We start from the raw sequence: 18,062 nt of genomic DNA on the forward strand, positions 1-18,062 counted from the left end.
TTTAGGATTTTATCTGTAGCTGGCAGCCTATTAAAGCTATTTCCGCGTGCCTTTTTCTCTTTTGTGCCTACGTCACCGATTTAAGGTTCCTATTTATTTATTTATTTTTAAGAAGAAAGAAGAGGTTCTGTAGGAAACATTGACTGTATCCGACAACCATAGCAGGACTAGAGAAGGACTAATGAGGGGGTGCTGGGGGTAGCTTTAAGAGGCGAGGTGGTAGCACAAAAGGATAAGAAGAAAGATAATTCAGCAGTCCCCTATAATCTTATTCCACCCAAGAAATTTGGGAGAATGCGAAAAAGCAGCAGCCCAGCATTCCTGGATGGGCGTGGCTTTTCTCCAGGGGCTGTCCAATCGAATTCCTTCAGAGGGAGAAGATTGATAAGGGTTGCTAGGAAACAGGAGCGTCTGCCTCCCGCCTGACCCAGAGATTGTTCTGCACAAACCCTCTCCAGGGGCTCGCAGTGTGCAGTTGAGTCGCGAGTACGGCTGAGCTGCGCACCGGCCTCCCTGGCTCTCACACTCCCTCTCTGCTCCCACTCTCCTAATCTCCTCTGGCATGCGGTCAGCCCCCTGCCCAGGGACCACAGGAGAGTTCTTGTAAGGACTGTTAGTCCCTGCTTACCTGAAAGCCAAGCGCTCTAGCAGAGCTTTAAAGTTGGAGCCGCCACCCTCCCTACCTCCCCATGCCCCTTCACCCCACTCCGAAATTCACCGACCTTTGCATGCACTGTCTAAGGATTTCGGAGTGAGGCAAAGCAGTCGGCAAAGCTACCTTGGCTTTTCGTATAAAAATCCTCTCGTCTAGGTACCCTGGCTCACTGAAGACTCTGCAGATATACCCTTATAAGAGGGAGGGTGGGGGAGGGAAGAGAACGAGAGAGCGAGGAAAGAATGAAAAGGAGAGGATGCCAGGAGGTCCGTGCTTCTGCCAAGAGTCCCAATTAGATGCGACGGCTTCAGCCTGGTCAAGGTGAAGGAAAGTTGCTTCCGCGCCTAGGAAGTGGGTTTGCCTGATGAGAGAAGGAGGAGGGGACTCGGCTGGGAAGAGCTCCCCTCCCCTCCGCGGAAGACCACTGGGTCCCCTCTTTCCCCAACCTCCTCCCTCTCTTCTACTCCACCCCTCCGTTTTCCCACTCCCCACTGACTCGGATGCCTGGATGCTCTGCCACCGGGCAGTGGTCCAGCGTGCAGCCGGGAGGGGGCGGGGGCAGGGGGCACTGTGACAGGAAGCTGCGCGCACAAGTTGGCCATTTCGAGGGCAAAATAAGTTCTCCCTTGGATTTGGAAAGGACAAAGCCCGCAAGCTACCTCTTTTGTGTCGGATGAGGAGGACCAACCATGAGCCAGAGCCCGGGTGCCGGCTCACCGCCGCCGCTGCCACCGCGGTCAGCTCCAGTTCCTGCCAGGAGTTGTCGGTGCGAGGTAAGGGGCCCAGAGGAGGACGTGTCCCTCTGGAGGGCGCCCAGCCAGGGCGCGGAAGCTCGGGTGCCGCGTGGGGCAGGCGCAGCCGGGAAAGTTGAGGCAGAGCATGGACTAGTCCCTACAGTCCTGACTGGAGTGGGAAGGGTGGAGGGCAGAGGCGATGTGGGTGTGCATGAGTGAGAGTTTGTGTGTGTGCGCCCACGTCTGTGTCTGGGAGGAGGGAGATTTCAGGGCATAGATCTGCGGCCAGGGTGCGAGAGGTGAAGGGACGAACTAGCACTCGCAGACCCCAGAGAGACCAGTCTCATCAGCCAACCACCTCCATCTCAGCTCTGGGCTCAGAATTTGTTTCTATTTGGGGGCTCCCTAAGGCTTTGTGCACAGGAATCCGTGCGATGACTGGCTGACATACGGGCGGTTTCATGTGGGTGTGGAGGTTGCAGGCAGAGGTGGGCAACGGTCAGCGAGACCTGGTCCATGCAGCCCAGATAAGCTCCGAAGCCGGAGGCGGCCAGAGGTTTGCCCTCCCGCAAGCAGGGTTGGAAAGGAGCCTTAACTCACTGCCCTTTGCTCCTTTTGGCTTGAGTGAAAAATCGAAAAGCCAGACAGGGAGCATATCTTTTCATCGACCCTGTTCCATTTTCTTATCTGACAGTGAGATAACTCAGAGAGGGCGGGAGATTTGCGATCCAAAAATAGACTAGGTGATATATCCAATAAGCTTGTTTCTTAAGGATTTCATTTAAATTTCTTTCTAGTTATTCTTTGGGTTATCAAAGGTGGACAATTCTCTAAGGTACAACACTTTTAGGTAAATATATTAAGGAAGGATTCTCCCACTTTAAGTATTTTAGATATTGTAAATTTTGAAAAACAAAACTATACACCTCTAAAGATCTTTGGTTAAGGACTCAACTAATTTGCTTATAAAAATATTTCTACTATTTGAATAGTAATAGATATGTTTGGGGTCTATATGTAGGTACATATTGGAATATTCAAAGTTGAGGTTAATATGAGTTGAGGTAGGTGTGAATTAAGTACCAACAATAGTTCCTTAGAGTTTCTTTGCTTGAATTTCTTAGAACTGTCCAGCAGAGCTACAGTATGTTTCTTTGTGGTGGGCGGGGGAGGGGGGGTGGGTGGGAGGGAGTTTAGGGGGTGGAGTCTGCTTTGGTTTATCTGATCACACATTTTAAGATTCCTCTCTGAATTCTAATTGTTTGCAGAAGTATATTCAATATAGGCATTACTAAAGTAATCTAGATTGCCACTATGCTAAACTATGGATAACAGTTCCTAACAAAGATGCTTAGGACACTCTAATGAATAAATATGATTCTATATTCCTACGTACCTTGTTTCTAAAATCAGCCCAATAGAATTTGAATATATTTGGAAGCTATTGTATGCCAGAAATTATTGTAATATTTTTCCTTTCACAATGGGTAGTGTTTTATATTTACAAAGATTTCTTACACCTGTAGACTTTAGCTGTCCGTCTTATTGGGTTTTGATCACCCAGCAGGAGTACATAGATATTTTGAATATACATGCCCAAAGGCTATCTTATGTTCAGAGTAACACAGGAGCTCAGGATGGAAAATGAGGAAAGGAAGTCTTGAAACCTATACCTTAACAAATAAAACAATGAAATTCCACAATATCTACCTTTATTAGATGAAAAAGAATATGGCAACAATACCTTTTAGCATTGAAACCCCTCCTGCCCCTAGATACTATATATCTAGGTATAAAACTGTGGTTTTATGAGTTAGGCCCTTACCAGTGAAATATGAAACCTAAATCATAGAAAATTATGCCAGCACAATGAATAGGCCACACTTTGGAGGTTGAAACAGATGTCTTTCTATTTATTTAAATTGAATGGTATTTTTCAAACTTCACGAATATATGATCAGTAACAAGAAAATGTGTAGAAAGCCACACACAAAAAAAATCTTATAATTAAAATATACTCTGTGACCTACTTATTTTTGCACAATGGGCTTTTTAAAAAGTTGTGGTATACATGTGAAAAGGAGTATAAATCAGATTATTTACCCCACAATTACACATATCAAAATGATGAGCTTATCTTTAATTTTATATCACTGTAATTAAAATTGGTAAGTTGAACAAATGCAAATATAACGAAATTGATTGAGCTTCATGTTTAAGTTGAAATTAATGTTTGTATTGAATAAAAGAATGGGGATAATTGTCAAAAGGTCACTGCTTCACTTCTCTATGACAGGTGATTAGCTGGAATCACACAATTGAAGATGTTCTTATTTTGAAAGATTCTCAGCAATAACATTTTACAACTTCCCTGGGTACATTTTCCTCACTTTTATTTCATGTCGAACTATCTTTTTGCCAAATAAAACTGTTGTCTTTCTTGTCCATTCTTCTAATAGTGATCAGTCGCAAAATGAAGCATGAGGTTTTTCCAGGATACTAGCTACCTCCTGCCAAAATGTAGCACATTGGCTTGGGGGTGAATTTTCCAATTGTTTTCCTGCACTAAACATCATCCCAATATTCTACTAAACAAAAGAAATGAAAATGAATACCTAATCACTATTGTAAAACAAGGAGGGCAGGATTCAGTTACGCACGCTGGAATGTGGCCAAAGTTCCAGCGTGAGACTTGTTTTCTCCAGGAGTAATTCTCAAAAAAATGAGTACGTGTTTACTCACAGTTGTCTCACTTTGCTATTTTAAACTGAGTTTATTGTGCATTCTCACATCTTTTGAGACTCCACTAAATGGATCCAATACTGCATTAGATGAATTTGTTGAAATTGCTCCCAAGGAGGAGCATAAAATGATAGAAGATTATCTACCAAGTCTGAACTCATAAAATGAGTATCATCATAGTAATCACTGAGACGGCAAAAACTATTAGCTCATACCCCTCCTTCTACTTCTAATGTAGGCTTGGTCCCCATAGCCTACTGTATTTTGGAGTACTTCAGTCCAGTCTGACTTTAAATGGATCACGTAATGACTTCTTCCAGAGTCTTTGAAAGACTATTTCACAGTCTAATGGTTCTCCCTATTAAGAACTTTGTGGTGATATTCAGCTTAATTTTCTCCTGATTATATTTTATCTTGTTACTTAATTCCTATTATAAACCTTCTGGACTAGTTCATCCTCTTGTCTGATTCAGATTCTTCATCCAACATTTCTCTAGGACTTATAAAATACAAAACCTTCACACAGTTACAGGAGAGAATACAAAGATGGCAATTCTATGTCCAGACATCTTTGCTAAATGTTTAAGACATTTTTTGCACACTTATATATGTGTATAACTATATGTTCCTAATAATTTACTTTACTAATGTAAGAATTAAGAAATTACCTTTTCTGATGTTAATGACCTATGTGAATATTAAGGTGGTACTTTCTGAGTAATGTTCTATGTGGATGCACATTATGAGACATTTTCATTGCAAATTTGTTTGCAACAGAACCCTGTCAACGCCCACACTACAAGGGAATTTTGTGACATGCTGGTCTGATGCTCCACTGAGCCCCAGAAGCTGTTGTCATGTAAATTCCACTATTGAAATGAAAGTGATGTCCATAATTAATAGAATGTGCTAGGAATGTAATAGTGTATATAGTTTAGATGTGTATGTTAACAAAACATAGTAATTCTGTTAGAATTGGCAGTAGCCCCTTTATACTGAAACAATCTAAAAAACCCAGTAGAATTAAGGCCAAATTATTCACCGTGCTGCATTATGAAAAGTAAGCTTACATCATGCATATATCAATGTGGAATGTATTTCAATATATATGGAGGTACCATATGTGAAGGTTACTTTAAAAATAGAAAAGCCTGAAAAAAAACATAAAAAAACAGGTTTTCACTTTGTTCACTTAAAATCTTGTTCCAAGACATCCGTGTGTAGGCTTCTTTAAGATTCTTAAGCAAATATCTTGGTAGACTCACCATCCCACTCAATTGTTTCTCCAAGTTCCAGGCATTGAAATACAAGTTCTGCTAGACAGTAGAGGAGTAAATGATATAAATCAGGAAATAAGTTCCTAGGTTACACTTAGCAAGTCAAGAAAATATAAAACTAAGAGGGAGGTGAATCAGCATCTAAAAACACCATTTAGTGCTATCTTACTGCTTGTTGAGCATTCGACGGTATATGGAAACACTCACGTGAATTAGGTTAAGAAATCAAGGAGGAGACATCTTTCCAAAACTTAATGTATTTTTAAACAAATAAAATTAGCATGCACGAAATAATTTTTAAACAAGTACTCTCCCTTCTGAGGTCCCAAAGTATTTTTATAGTGCTATTCATCGCATAGTGGTGAGCACCCTCCAAATGATTTTCCTTAGAAACAAAAGGAAAATCAATTTTCTTGGTATAGAAAATGTAGGCCATTAATATACCTATAGCTTCTCTCTGGAACAGCGAGGCATCCAAAGAATCTGTGCCTACACAGAATAAGTATTTTTTCATCAAATTGAGCAATCTTTTTATGGAACTGGAAATTGTACACTGTACTTTAAGGAGAGAAATAAACTTGGAAAACATTCTGATATAATCTACGTAGGCATAGATTAAGGCACCAGTTTGAAAATAAAGCCATATATAGAGAAGGCACCTCCACAAAAAGCCCAAAGTAACTCTGATCTTTAATTTCTTATCAGAATTTACTTCACTACTTCACTATCATTGACTGCATAACTACACACACACATATTTGAGTAAATTCAGTTGAAAGGGTATAGATATCTAAACAGATAAAAAAATCAAAACCATGATGCTAGATACATAGTTTGAAAAAAACTTACAACCTATATATGTAGCATGGGAATATTAGGAGTATAAAATTTGAGAAGATTCCTCTAAGAAAGAGTCTATCATCAGAAAGAAAAGGTAGCTAATAGGGAAACAATTAGTCAATAAATATTTATTAAGTACCTATTTTGACCAAAACAAAATATAGGATATGCATTGGGAACACAAAAAAATGTTCACACACAAAGTTTCACAAACATGTATAAAGTTGAAAGTGCTGCAAAAATCAAACTTGAAATTTGAGAGTAGAGAAAATGTTACCAGAATTATCAACCAAATGAAAAAGTCTGTTCCTTAACAGATGCATTCATATTTAGGATTTTAAATGTGTGTATATATTCTGATGCCTTGTGGAGACAGTGTTGTATGCTGTGAGGTGACAAAACTAATAATAAGTCAAAAGAATAGATGATAATTATTAACCAACTTCCCTGTGTGAAGAACTCTGCTATATAAGAACTATACAGTACCTGTGAAGTAGGTACTGGGATCCTCATTTTATACAGAAGAGGAGATGGAGGCCCAGCAAGATAAAGTAACTTGCCCAAGTTCAGGTAGTTAACAAGGCTGCAACTGGAATTCAAAACCTACTTTCTTATTCTAAGACCTATTTTCTTTACTACCAATATTGCCTCACAATTTTTTAATTAATTTATTTATTTTAATTAATTAATTTATTTTACCAGGCTTCATTGCATTCAACGAGTGTTTTCTGAGCTCCAAGTAGAGGGACATGCTTTGGTAAGGAGGGCAAACAATAATCAATGAAAGGGAGTCTAGAATAGACTTCCCCAGGCTCGAGATCTTTCTCCACTCCAGACACTGTCCCTTCTGAGAGGCAGAGACATGCAAATGGAAGAAGTAAGCTAAAACATTATTTATAATTGACTAGGACTAAGGACGAAATTCTAAAATAGAAAAGTCTATGAAGATTATAAATTAACAAGCTGAGAAATAAACACCAGGTCTGAAAGTGTGAGGAAAATATATTTCTTGGAGTCTGATTTCAATGACCATTATCATCTGTAAAACTTAGTACAGTGGCAAGAATATAGTCTCACAAAAAGCCAGGATAGAGGAGAGTAGGATTTCTGCTGAGGCTAAAATGCTGATGTTTCTCTCCTCTTACAACCTACCTACTTCCCACCAGGAAAACAAGCTGGTAAAAAAGTTTTGTAGTATAGTAAAATTTTCAAATTTCTTTACCCTGCTGAAGTAGTAATGGTTCATCTTTATGTTAGAAAACTCTCAGCATTTTACACATCGGGACATTTATCCATAATATATACAACAGCATGAAACTGGAAGGGATCAGGGATTATGAATTTTAAACACACTAAGAATAGGAGATGCAAAGTGACCTGCTGGAGATTCCAAAGACTCTGTTGGTAGTGCTGCTCCAGGAAAACCCACATCTCATTATTCTCTGACCTCAGTGCCTTCCCACAGACAGGAAACCTGCTGTCTTAATTGCATGAGCTTATACTTCTTTTCACACTTCTTTTCACACAACCAAAGGGCTGAAACAAATCTTTACTTGAGGGTCTTCTCTGATTTGTGATATGTGCTAGAGTAATTAATGGACATAAAAAAGGAACAGATATCACAGATCTGCCCCTCCATCTGGTGGAGGCTGTTTCTTTTGATTGTTAATAATAGATAGCAGATAGATTATTAGTAATATTTGCTTAACAGTTTCAATGAACCATGTGTTGGTGAATACAACATAATGGAAGCTGCTTTTACAAAATATGTCAGAATACATGCCAATCTGAGAGATGGCACTACAAGGTCAAAAACGGTTGGAATTTATATCTGCCTCAAGGAGAAAAGGATATCTAGAGAGTATAATTAACCTTCTACTTTGGAACATCTTGTTTTTCCTGAAAAAGCAGAGACCCTCTACATGCTTATGCATTAATCCCAGTGATTTCTGTGGAATCCACATATATGGACTGGTGACCAGTCCATACTATATTGGTCACTAGTACACTGGTAGCCAGACGATACCTAACTTCAAAATTGATTAGCAGACAAGACATGAACTTAGATGTCTAACAAATCTCTTCCATAGATTTCGTTCAAGACGTCCCCTTGAAAAAAATGTTTTGAGGAATGCCAAAAGTCCCACTTCCCCCAACACCCAAAATATATTTTTCACTACCTTCCTTGGTTCATAAAATTTTCCAAATTTTAAACTGAAGTATTTCATCCAAGAAGTACTAAAGAACATATATTTCTAGAACCACATAACGTACTAACCCTCCAACACATTCTGAATTTATAGGCTCATTTTTCAGAAAAGGTAACTTTACCAGTTTGGTAGGGAGTAGGTAGAATGAACAATTAATTTATTGAATTTTTACGTACTTCACGACCTTGTCTAAGAGAAGCCCTTCCTTGGCTATGGTTTCCTAAACACTCATAATGCAGTAATTTGAAAGGAAACAAGCCTTCTCTTAGTTGTTGAACAAATGAAGCCCTGGTAGGAAAAAGATTGAGGTGTTAGAGTGCTCACCCTCTACTATTTTTTCTTCTTCTAAGGTCCTAAATTTGTGTTTGTTGCTATGTGATATAACAAGACAGGAAGGAAGATAATTTTTGTTTGTTTTTTGTTTTTGTTTTGTTGTTGTTGTTCTTTTTTTGAGATGGATTCTAGCTCTGTTGCCCAGGCTGGAGTGCAGTGACGCAATCTCGGCTCACTGCAACCTCCGCCTCCCGGATTCAAGCGATTTTCCCGCCTCAGCCTCCCAAGTAGCTGGGATTACAGCCACCCGCCACCATGCCCAACTAATTTTTGTATTTTTAGTAGAGATGAGGTTTCACCGTGTTTGCTAGGCTGGTCTCGAACTCCTGACCTCATGATCCTCCCACCTTGGCCTCGAAAAGTGCTGGGGTTACAAGCATGAACCATGGTGCCCGGCCAGTAGCCGATAGTATTAGGTCCACTTCTCATATGGAAAATGCTGGAACATTTGAAGTAGGAAAGGGTAAGAAAATTGAAAAACGAAGAATAGTTAACCTCTCCCTTTCCTTTATACTCCCCCATGTATTGAACAACAACAACAAAAATCATCTATTTACCTCTGCTGTAAATAGTCTGTGAAATTATTGCCCAGAGAGCCTGCATTAGAATCACTTTGAAGTTTACTTAAAATGAAGAATGCTGGGACACATGCATCCCAGGCTAATTGAAACGAATGTCATATAGATTGAAGTTTTGGAATCTGCATAGTAAGTAAACTTCTGATTATTCTTGGGATTTGAGAAACATTGTTGTCTTAGTCTGCTCAGACTGCTATAATGAAATACCATAGACCGGGTAGCTTAAACAACAAACATTTATTTTTCACAGTTGCAGATGTTGCGAAGTCCATGATTAAGATTATAGCAGATTCAGTTCCTGGTGAGAGTCCTCTTCCCAGGCCACTTTTTTACTCTGTGCTCCCACAGCTGGGAGGAAGAGAAGGTGCTCTGGGCTCTCCTCCTCTTATAAATACATGAATTCCACCATGAGGGCCAAACTCTGATGGCCTTTTGTAAACCTGATCATCTCCCAAAGGCCCTGTTAGTAAATGCAATCACATCGGGAGCTAGGACTTCAGCATGTGAATTTTGGAGCAACACAAATATTCGGTCCATAACAATTACATATAGAATGATGGTCACACACAGAATATCCAGTGAATTTCTTTTACCAAATTACTTTCCACAGCAAGTTCATTCTAATTGGATTAACCAGTTGTATAAAGTACATTCTACAAGCCTGAGTACTAATTAAGCTCAACTAATAAGGCACAGTTTCTATAAGTTGTATGAATAGATTTTCTAGAAATGTCCTATTATCTTCGTTGTAAAGGAAGTTTTCCTGTTACCTATAGTAAGTTCCCATGAGATATGCAAACACATATAATAATACACATCTTTTGGATATTCTTATTAGGAGACTTTCTCATTTTTAATCTTTTATCCTGTATTGTATCATTATATTAATATTAATATATTAGAAAGAGAAGTTACTGGTATTTGAAGAAGTTACTGATATTCTTATTAGAAAACCTTCTCACTTTTAATATTTTATCCTATATTTTATCATTAATATTAATATATTAGAAAGATAAGTTACTAGTGTTTGAAGATTATCATTAATGAAAATATTATTTCTTAGAAACTCTCCTCAATTTGAATAACTGCACTCTTAAAATTCAAATTGTCTTTATAGTTATGCCCTTATGAGCTAGGGGATGTGGGAAAACTTCTGTCACAACTCTCCCCACTGCCCTCTAGATCTGCAGTGTGGGGGCAGGGGAAGGACCTCATTTGGCAACTTACACATTCTTCACTCAGCGTCCACTTCGTTCAAGTGAATGGTTGCTTAGCTAAAGCTGGCAATCCTCACAAATACTGCCAAAGATAGTTTCCTAAGCAGCGTTCAGAGCCACATGGGAAAAATGCCGAAGAGGAAGTGAGGGACTGGCAGCAGGGAGGGGGAGGCTCAGCCTGGGCCACCAGCTTTACCTCCCAGGGGTTCTATGCTCCCTCTTTGCCTTCACTGTAATGCTACACTTAGTAGCTGACTTCATGAAGAGAAAAGCAATAAAAAACAGAGCACACCCCACCCTCCCAAATATTTTAATGGTTTGAATTTTTTAAGACTCAGGCATCTCAGAGACAAAACTGTTTAACTGTTGAAAGTTACACCGTGTCTCAGCAGAGCCTGGCTTTCTTGACCGCTCTGATGGTTACAGTACTTCTACCTGATGATGTCACTTCTACTGGACTGTCCCACTCACACAGCAGTCTCTACATATCTAAAGCCAAAAGCCCACTGCCTCCCCCCGCTAGTACCTTATTTTCTGATTCTAAGAGAAACATGATTATTTCTCCATACAATCATTCAAAATCGTGGAACTGCCCATGACATTTTTCTTCTGTTTAGTACTCTGTTCATTCCTTCCTAAATGATATGGCAACTTCTTTATTCTCCTACCACTGCCAAAACCTTAGCCCAGGTTATCATCACTGTCCTCTCAATCTTTAACCATTTATCTCCTTTGTTCTCTCTCTCCTTATACAATTACTTATTCATCAGAAATTTAATGAGTGCCTACTGTGTGTTCAGTCACTGTTCTAGAGATATTATAGCATGAACAATAATGTAGAATTTTTTTTTTATATTCAGCGTACACTAAATAGACAATAAACAAGAGAACAAATACGGTGTGAAGAAAATAGAATGAGGGATGTACAAAAGTGAGAGAGGCTGGAAAAGGAAGTATTGCCACCAGATTAAACTTGATGAATAACTGGTTTTTCCAGGTGTTAAAAGCATTAAATATAAATATCACTTAAACGTAACTTCCCAGCGTGGCCATTAAGCCTTTTACAATCAGGTCCCTGGTGTATCTTTCCAATCCGTCATCCTCAACATGAACATCTAGTCTACCCAGACCTTTCTGTTTGCACCAAATACACACCTGAGTGTCTTTGTAGTATGATTTCATTTAGAATGTGTTTTCCTCCTCCTTTCTACAAACCTATATTTAAGTCCAACTTCAAAGTTCTGCTTAATCTAAGTTCATACTAATGATTTTTTATCTGTTTTACCAAAGAAATTTTTATTCAAAACATCCATGTGGTCCTTACTGTATGTAGGCCTGATTACTAAAATATTGCTTTGGCATAAGTAACAGGTAGGTAGATCAGTAAATTGTGGAATAAAATAAAAAAGCAAATTTATTTTTATTTCTCACTGCCCCTTTAAAAGGTATTCAGTAAAATATATTACATTTGTGCAATAAAACAATAAACCCTAACTTGCAAACAGTGTCAATTCAAAAATTAGTATGCCTAGACCAATACAATAATTGAAACTTTGAGCACTAAAGTTGAATCTTTTCTCTATCCCCAGCAGGAGCCTCTTTCAAGTAAGCAGCTGAAAAAGTAAGCTTAAAAGTCTTATGGGTTCCATCCACCCTTCTTTGTCACTCTTACTAACTCAAGTTCTGAATCCTCCAAAGTTAGGGGTGGAAGGTAGGCGAAAACAAGATGGTTATAGGAAAAAAGTTCCTACCTGACAAACTTCACACTAGACTCCAAGATTTTTAAGGCTAACTCTGTGTGTGTGTGTGTGTGTGTGTGTGTGTGTGTGTGTTTACTTCTCTCACTATTGCTGAGGGTCTCTCACCTCAGTTTCCTCGACACAAATTTTCTTTCATCTGACCACACCTCCTCCGTTCCTGCTCTTTCAGCAGCTCACTGCAACAGACCCTTACTTTTAGATTCCCATTTCCCTTCCAGGCCTTTCAATTGGTTTGATTCCTTTCAGTAATGACTGACCTTCAGTCCACAGGAAACAGTGACATAATATTACAGGAAAAAATTCTTAGCATGTGGGCCAGTCCAATGCAGCAATCTCTCTTCTTCACTTCTCCACTGCCAAAGCATCAAAGAGTTAGCTGGTCCTTCTCTCATCCTTCATTATTTCCTAGCCTGGAGTAAGACCCAACCCATTTTGTGACACTATACTATGTTTTTTTTTTTTTTTTTTTTTTTGAGACAGAGTCTTGCTGTGTTGCCCAGGCTGGAGTGCAGTGGCACAATCTCAGCTCAGTGCTGCAACCTCTGCCTCCCAGGTTCAAGCAATTCTCATGGCTCAGCCTCCTGAGTAATTCAAATTACAGGCATGCACCGCCACGGCTGGCTAGTTTTTGTATTTTTAGTAGAGATGGAGTTTCACCATGTTGGCCAGGCTGGTCTCAAACTCCTGGTTTCAGGTGATCCACCTGCCTTGGCCTCCCAAAGTACTGGGATAACAGCTACCTTGACTGGGCTTTGTGATGCTATATTCTTTGGTATACATAATTATTTCCAATTTTTGTGAACATATTTGGACTACAGGACATATGAAATGTAATACACTCACTTGCTTAGATACCTGTTGCTTTCTACTTGACTAACACCCAGATTTAGCAAAGTACCTAGTTTCTAATATATTTACTCATTGAATGTATGAGTGTAATAATACAGCTTAAGTTTAAAAAATTACTTTTTATAACCAAGAAAAATGTTTCTATAGGGGCTACCTGTATAAAGACTTATAGGAATCAATGTCTACAAAATAATGTAAGATGTGGCTAAAACATTTACTGGTTTCTCTGACTAGAATTAGCTCCCAATGAATAAAGATCTTGTCTGTCGTTTTTAGCAGAGTCTATAATAATGCATATAACATAATATTTAACACATATTTAATGAGAAAATATAAATTATCATGTTAATATCTTCCATTAATATGTTGTACTTTAGGAATTGTGATAATCTTAATTTTAATCCATAAATGGTGCTATTCTTCTGAAGGCATTTTCGATCTCAAATAGAATAACTTCATATAAAAGTTTAAAAATTTAGCTTTAAAAAGTGACATCAACCTAATGACATAAATCTTTAATGAGCATCTGCTACTTTCAAGGCACTGGGCAAGGTACTGAGGAGGACAAAGAAAAGAATAAAACACTTTGCCTGCCCTTAGAATGTAAAATCTTATAGGAGAGATGAGATACGTGCATGTGTACCTACAGTAACAAGAAAATTCAGGAGCTTGGCTGTGAGACCCCTAAGTGGATAATAATACTTCTGTTTGACATAACTGTAGAAGGTATAATGAAAAATTTACTTCCGTCCTGGGCTCTAAAAAATTAGGATTTCAGGAAGTGGAGGATTTCATTCTAGACCTATGCAAAAGCAGAGAGCTAGAATGTGGGATTGAATTGGGGAGCATCATGTAATCTAGCTTAGTTTAAGGTTAGAGTGTATGGGGGTCAGGGCAGAAGATAAAGCTCTCAGAGCAGATAAAATGATGGCTAACATTTCTCCTGTAGGCAGAGGAAAATCTCTGAAGACACTTGAGCAGGGGAATCTGAAAGCACAATGTGAAGATAAATAGGAGGAAATAAAGGTTTGGGAGGCAGAGAGATGAGTTGGCAGGTTATGGCAACAGTCCAGGTGAGAGGTAATGATGGCCTAAACTAGGGCAGTGGCAATGGGAATAAGAAACATGGAATGAATCTAACAGACATAAAGATGAATAGTGCCTGGTAGGTAGGAATTAGCTTCTGGGCAAAAAAATACCAGCCAAAACAATTAAGCTAATCACTTTCCTTCTACAATAGAAAAGAGCATGCTGCATAAAATCCTTAGTTTAATAATGGAAAATGTGGGAGTTGTCTTTCTTTTAAGCTATTTTTCACGAATTTGGGTTACAGGAAAATGTAACAATCAAAATTCTAACTCTTTGAAAATAAGACTTACAAATCAAATCAATATTTTCTATGTGGCTATGATTTGATTGCATTTATCTGTAGATGGGAGGTTAAGCCAACATAGTCTCTCTCCAGGGCTCTGCAAGAGCCACCTACTGGCTTCCTTGACCTTCGTCTTACATCCACCTCTAAGTTCATCCACATGGCTACAGCCAAAATTATCTTTAAGAAATATAAATCTAAGCATGTCATCCTTGCTTAAAACTCTCCAAAGACTTTTTCTTTGCTCTTGCTATAATTGAAACATGGTTTACCTGGCCCACAGTGATCTGCATGTGTATCGAGATTCATGTCTCATTCCTTTGCCCTTACACTTGTTCCATCCTTCCCTCTCACTCCCCACGCCTTCCCACAGGCTGTGAAACTTCCTAGTGCACTGGTCCACTCCAACCCCTTCAGGGCTCAGTTTAAATTCTATACTACTTCTGACCTTCTATAGTAGGTTGGTTCTTCTTGCTATGTACTCCCCAAACTCTGTATTTTCCTTCATCACACTTTATTATAATTGTCTCCTTCCCCACTGTAGTCTATAAGGGGGCTAAAAACACAGAAGTCATGCCTGCTCACTTACAGGTGTATATTACCCAGCAAAGTAAGTACCGCATACAGAAAATCAATAGCTTTTTATGGGGTAAATTGAACAGGGGTTAATTAACTCACTCTGGAGCAAATTTTCCTCATCTTTAAAACTGGGGTATTGTGTTTTATATTCCTTTTAGCCATATATTTTTATAAGTAAACTTAAAGATAAAATTCAGCATCCCAAGTCAGAGTCAGTACCCTGTTATGCTAAAAAAAAAAAAAAAAGTAATTAGGTCTTATTTATAAATTTAAATTGCTGTTTAATAGCAAGGTTATTAACAATAATGTTAGAAATGTGTTTTGTTATTCCTCAACCTGTCCGCATTTTGAAAACATTTTATCTGTTCATCTTAAGCCATGTGGTATGAGTAACAGGAAATAAACATAACCATAAAAACAGAGTTAAGTAAATGCCCCAAGAAAGTCAACATTGAGGCAGATTTTGTCCTTTCTGAATTCTAATAAAAGCACATTTCAGACATTTTCATAGAAGACGATTCTTGAATCCCATTTGTTAATACTAATTCCTACTAGTGCCAATAAATAACACCCCAAGGTATTCCATTAAATGCAGTTTGTGGCAATATTTCTCAAAATGAATGCGGTTAACACACATCCTCTACACCATTTTTAGAAGAATGAGAAGATATTGTGAATACCAATAATTTTGATTGAATGTTTACATATGCCAGGCACCGTTCCTTTTGCTTTATCTATGTTAACTCATTTAATCTTCATGGTAGCCCTATGAGGATTATGCTATTATGATCCCTGTTTTATGGAAGAGGAAAGTGAAGTACTAACACAAGGTAACATAGTAAGAGGATAGCTAGGATTTAGATCTGGCATTTGGCTCCAGAGCTTACGAATTTGACCAGTTGAATATATTGCTTCTCTCAGGAAAGCATCCCAAAACTGAAATGTAAACTATGCAAAAAACAGTTGGAATAACTGTCTCATATTCCTTGATTTGAAAATGAGAAACATGTTAATAAAGTGACATTGAGCTCTTTTTTAGAAATGGAAGTTAGTAGTATAGTCAAATATTGTATAGGTTTTTGAGCAGAGTGTATCTAATTACTTACGCTTCTTATTTTAACAGAAAATCCTCTCATTTCAATAGCTGGAAAGTCAGCTGTATGATAATAATTACATTTTAAAGCTTTATTTCTTTACAAACTATTTGTTCTTTTGATCTCCAGAATTTGTCCAGTGCTTGAAGATAATATTTTAATTTTCACATTAAAAGAGAAGAGGGTGAATTTGAAGCAAAAAAAACAACAAAAAATCACTTTTCCCAGAAACAAAAAGTCTCAGATTCCTTTGTGTAAAACAAAAATGATTGACACATTGGTGAAAATCATTGGTCAGGAAAGAAAACTGTCCTACTTTATTCCTTTACCTGTCCATCTAGCTATCAGAATAGTATATTTGCGTGTAGCTAATCCTTGAATTGATTTATTAAGCTATGTTTACAAGTTAGAAAGAAAGAGGTCCTGAGGAGATAATTACAGGAATACAAATCAGGAGAGACAACTTTGAAAGAATAGTAATTTTGCTTCTTGAAACTGACCTTAAATCCCTAGGAGGAGAACAGAACAGCTTAAAGCAACCTTTTCTCTCTATTCAGAAATGATTGCGAATTAATTGTGCAGTTTAGCTGAACTTTGCCTTTCCTTGTATCCTAGGAGAAGAGCTCTAATAGACTGGGAATTTTTGCTTGTTTGTAATGTAAACTCAATATCTAGAGATAGTTCTTAACACCACATGGGCTCATTGGAAAACTCTAATTCCCAAAACAAACAAAGAGGAAAAGATGAGCAAAATAATCCACCAGCAAAAGGAAAACAAAAAACAGAATGCTTGATAATCTTTATTTTGATAATTTGGTTTTAAATAATCCTAAAGAAAGATCCCTGGTGACATCAGAATTCTGACTGCAATATCCAAACTTGCTCATCCATGAAGATGTATAAGGCTTGTGGGTTACATGGATTCATTAGTTGCTTTGATGATAAAAAGCACTTAGTAAAAATTATATCTATTTTGAATATCAACTAGGCTATGCAGTTCTAGCAAAGAGGAGGTTTAAGCATTTGCAGATTAATCATGATGCTAAGTATTAATTTTGATAGTAAAAATTAAAGCATACTCAAATTGGATATCCCCATACACATATATACTATTTCAGTTAGCTAGTTAATGTTGACTTCTTGATCTTAATTCCAATAGCTTCCTTTATTTAGCCATGCCATTTTTGATTCATTCATCCAACAGGTGTTAACTGAGCACACATATTAAATTTGGTATTATGCTAGACACTGAGTATAGAATGGCAAGCAGAAAGCCAACAACAAATGAAAAATAATTCCTGTCCTCAAAGATCTTTCTTTACAATTTTAAAACTACATTTGAAGATTAGAAAATGGAGTATAAACAGCATCATGGTCTCTTATCTAATGTTTCAGGCAAAAATCAGTCAATAAAGTCTATAGGAGAATGGGCTTCCTTGGCTTCCCTGAGACCATGGACAGAGGCCTAAGAATCACCCCAAACAAAGTACTCTTTCTATTCTCTTAGTAACTAGATTTGCTTAATGCTTTTTGAAAGAAAAATATGATGCAATGTATGACACAATCATGATTATTTAGGGAATGCACTGGGAGTAGGCTACGTAACACCTTCATACATGTAAAAATGTTTTCATTTACTTTAACTTAGTGTACTTTGGTACATCCATCGATCCTTCCCAGAAACTTTTACTAAGCACTTTTTGTTATGTTGGGCCCTGCGGTAGGTGCTGGGGATCTGTTAATCTGTAGCTAATAGTTCTGTTGTACAGAACTCACAGAAAATAAGCGAGGTATAGTGTTTAACTTATTAATGATCCTGTGC

At 38.0% G+C, this 18,062-nt stretch overlaps 1 protein-coding gene across 2 annotated transcripts in view; it reads left to right on the forward strand.

Moving 5' to 3' along the window:
- The first annotated feature begins 464 nt into the window (after nt 1-464).
- Nucleotides 465-18,062, forward strand: part of GRM3 (glutamate metabotropic receptor 3) — a 218,763-nt gene continuing 201,165 nt past the window's right edge. For both annotated transcript variants that reach the window (XM_001161278.8, XM_054687620.2), the window contains exon 1: nt 465-1,428. The gene's annotated coding sequence lies outside the window, so the exon portion shown is untranslated. The remainder of the gene's footprint in view (nt 1,429-18,062) is intronic.

The sequence above is a fragment of the Pan troglodytes genome, chromosome 6, assembly GCF_028858775.2.
Source record: "Pan troglodytes isolate AG18354 chromosome 6, NHGRI_mPanTro3-v2.0_pri, whole genome shotgun sequence".
Taxonomy (NCBI): domain Eukaryota; kingdom Metazoa; phylum Chordata; class Mammalia; order Primates; family Hominidae; genus Pan; species Pan troglodytes.